This window comes from Piliocolobus tephrosceles, chromosome 9 (genome assembly GCF_002776525.5).
Source record: "Piliocolobus tephrosceles isolate RC106 chromosome 9, ASM277652v3, whole genome shotgun sequence".
NCBI lineage: Eukaryota > Metazoa > Chordata > Mammalia > Primates > Cercopithecidae > Piliocolobus > Piliocolobus tephrosceles.
Window position 1 is genome coordinate 129,389,701 of NC_045442.1, and position 10,622 is coordinate 129,400,322.

The window sequence follows — 10,622 nt, forward strand, 5'->3', positions numbered from 1 at the left end:
TACCACCTATCATTTAGCTTTCTATCTACCTACCATCTATCCACCTGTCATCCATCAATTATCTATCTATCTATCTATCTATCTATCTATCTATCTATCTATCTATGTATCACCTCTTTCTCTACTACCTGTACATTACTTACCTTTCTATCTACCTATCATCTGTCCACCTGCTATCTGTCTCTATCATCCATTGATTATCCATTTATTGTTTATCTATCTATCTATCTATCATCTATCTAATACCTATCATTTAACTTTCTATCTACCTATCATCTATCCAAATGTCATCTATCTCTGTCATTCATCTATCATCTATCTATCTATCTATCTATCTATCTATCTATCTATCTATCAATCATCTACCATCTATCATCTACATCTCTCTACCTGTCATCTATCTATCCTCTGTCTATTCACATGCATTATTTTGGTTCTGTTTTTCAGAGAAATACAAATTAACACACATTAAACAGCAGATGTACAGGATTGCATATTGCTGGATTTTATTAGAAATAACTGAATGCCATCAGCGGGGATCTATATAGTCAGCCTCTGGCAAGCCTCGTGGCCCAGCCTGTGCAGCAGAGGCCCTGGGGTCCAGCAGGTGCTGCTGCCTCCCTGTGTGTCTGGCTGGCTGTGCTGTGCTGGAGGGGTTGGTGGAGGCCGGAGGCTCCCAGCACAGCACCCCCTGGGGCTTTCTCCTGAACCTTGGAAGGCAGCTCCGCCCAGGCACAGGCACATAGACAGGTGGGGGACCTCTTTCTGAAGGATAGCCCTCCGGCAACAGGGAGCAGGACGCTGGGAAACAGGGTCCAGCTCCTGCCCTTTGGGGCGTAGCTGAGGTGCGTGCTGCTGGGCTTGCAGCAGGACACCTGCGGCTGGTTTCTAGGGTCTACACTGGCAATTGGCTCATACTGTAGAGTTTTAGTGACTTACCCCTTCCTGCTCTTCTCTCAGATCCCTCCCAGATACAGCCTGGGCATCCAGTCTTGTCTCCAACTTTGCTTCCCTGAGAACCCACATAAGACATCATGGAACAGTTTAAGAGGATCAGGGAGCTCCCTGTGTGTGGACGTGGATGTATTGTTCAGTGAAAAACAGAAATGTCCAACCCAGGATAAATGTGCTGTTTGGGAAGAAATGTACCCACTTATGCTGTTGTACACTTTTGGAGTTGCTTGAGGAAACTTGGAAAGCATGTGTAAGAAATTAACAGAATAATGGCCAAGCACGGTGGCGCATACCTGTAATCTCAGCACTCTGGGAGGCCTAGGTAGGCAGATCACATGAGGTCAGGAGTTCGAGACCAGCCTGGCCAACATGGTGAAACCCAATCTCTACTAAAAACACAAAAACTAGCCAGGCACGGTAGTGCATGCCTGTAATTCCAGCCACTCATGAGGCTGAGGCCGGGGAATTGCTTGAACCCAGGAGGCGGAGGTTGCAATGAGCCGAGATCTCACCACTGCACTCCAGCCTGGGAGACAGAGTGAGGCTCCATCTCGAAAGCAAAACAAACAAACAAACAAAAAATTAACAGAGGACAGGGCACAGTGCTTGAGGGTGGTCGTTTGCTCAGGCTGTGTAACCAAACACCGCAACATGGGGCACTCAAACACCACGAATTTTTTCTTGCTAGGTTCTAGAGGCTGGAAGTCTAACAGCAAAGTATCCCAGGGTGGTTGTCAGTCCCTACCTGACCTCTCGGGGCTTGCAGGCAGCCGTCCTCTCTGTCCCTTCACGTGGGATTCTTCCTCTGCAGCCATCTGTGTTCTAATTTCCCCTTCATATAAGACATGGGTTGGTTATATTGGATTGGGACCCACCCATATTGTTTCATTTTACCTTAATCACGGCTGTAAAGACCCTGTGTCCAAACACAGTCACATTCTGGGGCGTGTTGGGACTTCAACATATGAATTTCATGGGGCACAATTCGGTCACAACAGTGGAGATGAAAATATGACTTATAAATTCTTACCTTTTTATATTTTGATTTTTGAAGCATATATGTATTTCTGGGTAAACTATTACACTGAGGAAATAATATTAACATAGAAAAGGAATTATTGTGTGCTATGGAAAACATGCTTCTCTTTCATGTACTTCATGTGTTTTCACAGCTTTATCAGAAATTCTGAAAGCGTAACACTATGGCTGGAAGTCATTCTTCTGGTTGAATTTCCCAGGTGGACAGCCTGACGTTGCTGTCCCCGGACCTCTCTTCCACAGCCGTTATCCCAAACTGCTGGTGGCAGCCATTGCTGTGCTTCTGCCAGGGGCTTCCTCTAGTGGCAGGAAGTCACTGGGCTCAGGAGGGAGAACACACACAGTGTTTTAAGGACATCTCTCGTTAGTCCTCAGGATAACAGGACAGGGGTTAGGTGTCTGTGGCCTCTGGTTCTTACTTCTACTTGATTGCAATTCAGAGACCACAGAGTTCCCAAAATTATGAACACCCTTATGGGCAGAAAAGGGTTGCTATGTCAGGAAGGGCAAGGAAGCTTGATTCTCGTGTGGAAATTGGTTTCTCGCTACATCTTGGGGACAGGAAGGAAATCGTGTGTCTGGAACTCAAGGGGTCCTCTAGGATCCTTGCGTTGGCTGCTTCACTCCCAGAGACCCCTGTCAACAGGCGATTGCAAAGGCTGCTGTGGGACCCAGGCACCGTAACCAGAACCTCACTCCTCTGAGACATGCCGATCTTACTGACCCCACTGGCAAACAATAAAGACCAACAAACCTGCTGCTGGGGGTGAGGGACCCGGAGCAGCAGATAGGACGGAGGATGAAAATGAATTGCAAGTATGGAGCCTGAGCCAGGGCCATGGGAAGGATCATTTTTATTTTGTGAATCAGCCTCTTTCATTGTCTTTTTAGCTAAAGTAATTGTAACTTTCTGCCTCTTTAAAGAATCAGTAGCAAGACAGATTGAACGTAATGTAGGGCAAGAGCCTCTCCGCCTGCAGACCTCATTGTTTTGTGCACCTATTGGCTTCTACCCTCTGCACTGGGACCTTCAGTCCTGCCGGAGGGGTCTCTCTGGCTGCAGGAAATCCTTGGCCTGCCAAAAGTCCCAGAGAGCTACAGCCCCAAGATGCAGCCCTCTCAAATGACAGATGGAACTTAATAGAAAATAACTTCCACTCCCTTGCCCCTACAGTAAGTCACGAGAGTGCTTACCTCTGGGGGTTATTAACCGAAGCGAGGGGCCATGCAGGGGAGCCCCAGGGCTCTGAAACGACCTGTATCACGATCCGGATGGCAGCTGCTTGAGCAAACTCATAGGGCACAATTCATCGAGCTCTACGATGAATACTTTTGCAGCTTTCTGCATGTATGTTACACTCAATCATTTTAAATGTTAAAAATATAGGTAGGATTCTAATTCACAATACAGAAACGGACTAAACTCAAAGATTATTCCCGCAATGTGCATAGAATCCTGTGGAAATAAATGCATGGAAAATAAAGGGGCACCTTTATAATATAAGGAGAACTAAAATGGAAATTCAATTCTGGCCGGATGTGGTGGCTGGGACTCAGGGGATGACGAGATTCAGGAGGAGAGGAGCAAGCAGATTGCTTCAAATCTGCTTGGAAAGATCTTGAATAGAGGGGTCCCTGATCCTGCTCAAGAACAATGGAGAAATGTGGGAGAAATGTTAGTAGTCAGCAACCTAGGGCCATATCAGAAGGTTCTCTCAGTGGCTGAAGAATGCCCACCAGCGAAGGGAGTGGGATTTCATGGTGAGAGGTCCCTGGGCCGGATAGGCCACAGGGTCATCCATCCTAGATGCAGAGTTCTTAAAAGGATGGCTGACTTCTGAACCCAACCCCAGTCACCTTCAGCAGAAACGTGGCTTCTGAGCTCCCTGTGGTCACTGCACACAGTGGTAGATGGCAGTTCTGAACAAACACTTTGTGCAGGGTAGATATTTATCTGTTTTTTTCTTTTGAGGAGAGGAAATGTAATGCTTAATTTTTCACCAAACATATGCTTTAATTTTTAGTTCATTGCTGCCCCAAGGGCTTATTAAGGAAATCATTGTAGATTTAAACCATGTGACAAACAGCAGCACTGCTGGTCGGGAATATCAATGACTCCATAAACTCTTGATGGCATGAGGAGCTGAGTTTCTTCTCACCCGTCTTTTAAGCACAGCAAACCTATAATTGCCTGGTTTCCTGCAACTTGCTGGATGCATTTCACAGGCTTCATATGGACCAAGTATACATGTGACCAACAGCAGCTCCAACAGTCTCTGTAGGCAGGCAACATCCGACCCCAGGTGTATCAGTGTGCTCTCACACTGCTGATAAAGACGTATGCGAGACTGGGTAATTTATAAAGGAAAGACGTTTAATGGAGTCACAGTTTCACATGGCTGGGAAGGTCTCACAGTCAGGGCGGAAGGTGAATGAGGGGCGAAGTTACAGCTTACAAGGTGGCAGACAAGAGAATATGTGCAGGGGAACTCCCCTTTTTAAAACCATCAGATCTCCTGAGACTTACTCACTATCACGAGAACGGCACGGGAAAGACCCGCCTCCATGATTCAATTACCCTTTACCGCCTCCCTCTCACAACACATGGGGCTTATGGGAGCTACAGTCCAAGATGAGATTTGGGAGGGGACACAGCCAAACCAGATCACCAGGGACCTGACACACCCAGTGTCGCTTGCTCTTTCTCCCGTTACTGAGTGGTGAGGTGCTGCTCCTGGAGGTGTGGGGTTGTTTACACTGTGGGAAGCAAAACATCGGGGAAGGGAGGGAAGGACTAGTAATGCCGATTTTCCAGAAGCAGGCAGGTGTGAGAGTGACGCCTCTCTTCTCAGGGGAAACTGGAACTAGCAAGTGGAAATCTACTACCTCTATCTTGCCTTATTTAAAACACCACTTGGTTAAAATGAATACTAATTTTAAAATGGAGCAAATCTAAAACCAGAAAAGATGTAAGGCAATAGGCAGAAATAAGGATTTATGGTTATCCTACATCCCATCCATTTCTTAGGATTATGGAGATCAGCAACAAGGACATAGAGTTCTCCTATGTGTCTATCTATTATTTAGGGTTATGGAGATCAGTAACCAAGATATAGGGTTATCCTATCTGTCTGTCCATTATTTAGGGTTATGGAGATCGGTAACAGGGATATAGGGTGATCCTGCCTGTCCGTCTGTTATTTACAGTTACGGAGATCGGTAGTGGGGATATAGGGTTATCCTACCTGTCTATCTATTATTTAGGGTTATGGAGATCAGTAACAGAGATATAGGGTTATCCTATCTGTCCGTCTATTATTTAGGGTTATGGAGATTGGTAGTGGGGATATAGGGTGCTCCTACCTGTCCATCTATTATTTAGGATTATGGAGATCAGTAATAAGGATATAGGGTGATCTTACCTGTCCGTCTATTATTTAAGGTTGTGAAGATTGGTAGGGGGGATATAGGGCGATCCTACCTGTCCGTCTATTATTTAGGGTTATGGAGATCAGTAACAGAGATATAGGGTTGTCTTACCTGTCCATCTATTATTTACAGTTACGGAGATCGGTAACAAGGATATAGGGTGATCCTGCCTGTCCATTTATTACTTAGGATTATGGAGATCGGTAACAGGGATATGGGGTTATCCTGCCTGTCCATCTATTATTTAGGGTTATGGGGATCACTAACTCAGGACTCATCAAGACATTGTGAAAAGAAAGTCCTCTTAGAACAGAGCTAGTGAAAGAGAGTGCGTGCATTTTTGGACTCTTTAAACATGTAAATATTTCCATATATATAAATTGTGTGCATATAAAGTGTGTACACACATGCACGATACAGTTCTAGTAATGAGATCATACTTAATTATTGTTTGGTAACTTATCTGGGTTTCAGATTATGACAGCTTATGAACTTATGACGTTTTAACTAAATTAACAAAACCGTGAAAGGGGATCTGAAGAGATACCCAGGAGCACATGCCAGCTCTATCTTCTGCTTGCTCTACTAATGCCTCTTACAGTCTCTCATGCAGAAAGAATCCTACTTCAAAAAAATTTCCATATGTGGCTTTATGGAAAGAAATCTTGATTCTCAAGGAAAAAGATAAAGTACTTCATTTCTTTCATGAAGTTGCATGTTTAGCAAAATGCTTTTTCACAGTGGGCAGTCAATAAACACTCGCCCAAGTGAGCTGTGTGGCTTCTCCCAGCTGACGAAGACCTGCTCATAGCTCCCTTTGCTATTTGAGAGCTACTCAGAGATCAGAAAGAGAATCTCACACGTAAATGAAGCATTAGCTTTAAAAAGTCAGGGAGTAAAACACATTTACCTAGTTGCTTTGCTAAATTTCAAAACCTGAATGCTCTCTGTTCCTTGTGAAACTAAAAGAAGAAACAGATGATTAGAAAATAGATTAATATGTCATACTTTAAGATGCTGAAATTACCATCAGTTAGTAATAACTGTAAATGACAGGAAACGTCACATACATTTAAAATTTTTAACTGGCTTTGAGATCAAAACTTCATTATTCTGTTTTGTTTCCTTTTTTTTTTTTTTTTTTGAGATGGGGTCTTGCTCTGTCACCCAGGATGGAGTGCAGTGGCATGATCTCAGCTCACTACAACTCCCACCTTCTGGGTTCAAGCAATTCTCCTGCCTCAGCCTCCTGAGTAACTGGGATTACAGACACCCACTATCACATCTGGATAATTTTTGTATTTTTGTAGAGATGGGGTTTCACCTTGTTGGCCAGGCTGGTCTTGAACTCCTAATCTCAGGTGATCTGAACTTCTTGGCCTCCCAAAGTGATAGGATTACAGGTGTGAGCCACCACGCCCAGCCAAAACTTCATTATTTTTAAATGTCTCATAGACCATACATAAAATATTAAGGAAAAAATTCTTTTCAAAAAGATAAAATGATTGGAGTTACTCTTACTACTATTACAATTGAATGAAACATTTTATTAATGATATTACTATGAGATATAAAATTTTTAATGTCTAGAAATAGCTTAGGGTAATGTTCATGTATTTATTTCCTATGGTGCTTTATGTTTTTCATTATTAAGGTTTACAATGATGATTGGAAATCATTATTTATTTTAAGAAAATTTTATAGTTAACAAAACATTACCTCAGAATATGTACTTTTTCAGTAAATTACCATTTTAAAATATATGTATATAAACTATATGCATGTATATGTGTATTCTATTGTTTCTTATTTACGTCTAAAACTAATTATATCAATTTAATGTTATAAATTTTCTTCCTATCAATGTAGAAAGCCAGAAAATGTACAGTACTAGTGACTTTTTTCTCAGTGTTGCTATGAAAAAAAATTATCCTGAAATCTCACTGAGGCAAACACAAGATATAATTGCTTAAAAGGACCAAATAAGAGAGAAATACGTGAAGAACCTTATTTCAAAATGAACCTAATCCTCAGTAAAAACAAAATACAAAACTAAAGCCTCCATAGTAGTTTAAAAAATTTGTTTTGACCAATGATTATACATTTTAATTTAAAGAGTTTGGAGTTCTTGCATTGTAAGTACGCATGAAGGCTATACACTCCAAGATTTATTGTTTCCAATATTCACTCATTGAAAAATTCTCAAAAAAGATAATAATTTCTAGCAATAGGTGGAAAGAAAGGGGTCTGTCTTTTTTTTATTTTTATTTTTTTCTGAGACAGAGTCTCGCTCTGTCACCCAGGCTGGAGTGCAGTGGTGCGATCTCTGCTCACTGCAAGCTCCACCTCTCGGGTTCACGCCATTCTCCTGCCTCAGCCTCCCAAGTAGCTGGGACTACAGGCGCCCACCACGAAGCCCTGCTAATTTTTTTTTTTTTTTTTTAAGTAGAGACGGAGTTTCACCGTGTTAGCCAGGATGGTCTCGAGCTCCTGACCTCGTGATCCTCCCATCTCAGCCTCCCAAAGTGCTGGGATTACAGGCATGAGCCACTGTGCCCAGCCTGGCTTATATCTTTTAATCATTTTGGTGAAGATACTCACCATATGTCCAGTCTCCATTAAATGCCATTTTCAAAATAAAAGCAAACCCTTGCTTATCTTCTGTGTTATAAAATTGTGTGTGGCAGATACAAAAGGCAAACAAAAGATGCTCCCAAAGCAAAACCAAACAGAAATAAAAGAAAACATAACAGAAAAACAACAACAACAAAAACACAAATCCTAGCTGCAGACCAGGTAGGAACGCTGCATTACAAGTCATGGAGATGGATGGTTAGTGAATACAGAATTCGAGGGAGCTTTACTTTTTCTGTGGGAAATGATTTGGGCCAAATGCACCAGATTCCAGCTAACCGTCTCCAGGTTCTATCATTTTCCCAACAGCACTTGGCCTGGAATTGGCTGCTACAGCCAAAGATTATAACTCTAAAACAGAAACAATTTCCACAAGGACAAAGCAAGCATCCAAAGGGTGGAGAGACTGGTTGTTTAAAAAGATGTTAAGAATACTTCTCCAGCTCTTCACGTAATTGTAGCCTTACTGTCCATGCCCCTATAGTTAAGCAAATGTCGCACTTGTAAAAGGAGGCTTTCTAAAGCCCCGTGGGGCGTTTTATCGTCCCTAATGTAGCACCACGATCATGCCTCTTCTTCATCACTGTTCAGACACACAGAAAAACTGTGTTGCACCAGATCTGAAGGTGTCATTACAGAACCTTCAGTTCTGTAACTTTAACTTTGTAGTTTGCCCAATTATGTATAAATTTCAAAAGGATACACTGATTTTAAATAATAAAAACATTTCACTCACTTGAATAATTACAAGTGTATCTTGTATTTCCTCTTTCCCTCTATTTCCCCAAACTGCAATTAATGAGATTTTAAAAAAATCACTGTGTGTGTAAGAATGCCAGAGAAACACTATGAACCATCAAACCAAGAGTGTGTAATCTCAACATGGGGAGGACGGTAGAGATACTGAAAACACGTTCAGTCTTAGAACACGAAACCCTATGCCTTGTGATATGGTTTGGATCCGTGTCTCCATCCAAATCTCATGTTGAATTGTGATCCCCAGTGTTGGAGGTGGGATTTGGTGGGAGGTGATATGGTTTGGATCTGTGTCTCCGTCCAAATCTCATGTTGAATTGTAATCCCCAGTGTTGGAGGTGGGACTTGGTGGGAGGTGAGTGGCTCACAGGGGTGGTTTCTAGTGGTTCAGCACCATCCGCCTAGTGCTGTCTCATTCTCACAATTTGTCATGAGATCTGGTTGTTTAAAACCATGTGGCATGTTCCCCTTTGCTCTCTCTCTCCTGCTGGCCATGTAAAGATGTGCTTGCTTCCCTTTTGCAGCCCACCATGATTGTAAGTTTCCTGAGGCCTTTCCTGCCGTGGCTTCTGTATGGTCTGTGGAACTGTGAGTCAATTAAATCTCGTTTCTTCATAAATTACCAAGTCTCAGGTAGTTCTTTATGGCAATGTGAAAACATTAATTTACCCTGCCATAAATATTCTCCTGGGAACATAGCATGAAAACATTCCAAATTTCATTGCTTCAGCAATGCACTGGTATGCCTAAGGAAATCGTCATCAAAGAAACAGACCATACAACACAAGCACCTTGGGAGGGCTCCACAGTCTTCTGTCCTGGCATACTTGCCCATTTCAATATTTTCAGAATGGGAAAAATGTCATTAGGGCACAGTTAATATCCTTGTCAGAGACTGAGAAAGTCTGTCAAGATGGCACATGTCCTATGTAAGATGAGAATTTGTGAGACAGAAATTGTGTTTGACGAGTTGAATTCCAAGTCTCCTTTTCTCACATTTTGTGCAGGACATTCATTCAATGCAAGAAAATCATCAAATCCCCAGGTTTGGGACATAAACGTTAACAAAAGGCACCATCTGTTCCTGAAGGAACTAATGGGGTGGCTTAGTCAAGACGTGGGACATCAGCTGCAGTGACAAAAATCCCCATGTCTCAGTGGACTCATTTCAGAGGTGTATTTCCCTGTCATGGTGCATGTCCATGTGGGTTGATGGAGATGTTTAGCTCATTAAGGACACTTAGGGACCCTGACTGGCGACCATCTCAATACGTGTTTTCCATTGTCTGGCAGGAGATAAAAGAAATATAGAAGATCTTCCCTAGCACTTAAAGTGACCCTTTGGAAAAAACATCTCTTATGCTTGCTCACATTTAATTGGCAAAGCAAGTCACATGGCTGCACCCAACTTCAGAGGTGGCAGAGTAGACATAAAGTTGTCAGCAGCCCAAACAAGTAAGAGATGCCAACAATGATTTCTAGGCCAACTGCAGAGGGCCCTCCCCTCCCCTGTCCTCCTCCCTTTCTCTCCCCTCCCTTGCCCTCCTCCATTCCTCTCCCCTCCCCTGCCCTCCTCCATTCCTCTCCCCTCCCTTCCTTCTCTCCTTCTCCATTTCCTCCTTCCCTTTCAAGCTACAAAGGAGACACACTTTTGAAAGTCAAAATGTAAAAGTTAGAATGTAGATAGAAAAACTGAAATCATTTGTAATGAAATAGACAGTGTCCTGGACACAGACACCCTCTCCTTACCCTGAGTCTGTCCTGAGGCAAGGTTTGCCAAGTGCACGCCTTTACTGTTTTCTCAAGCTGTG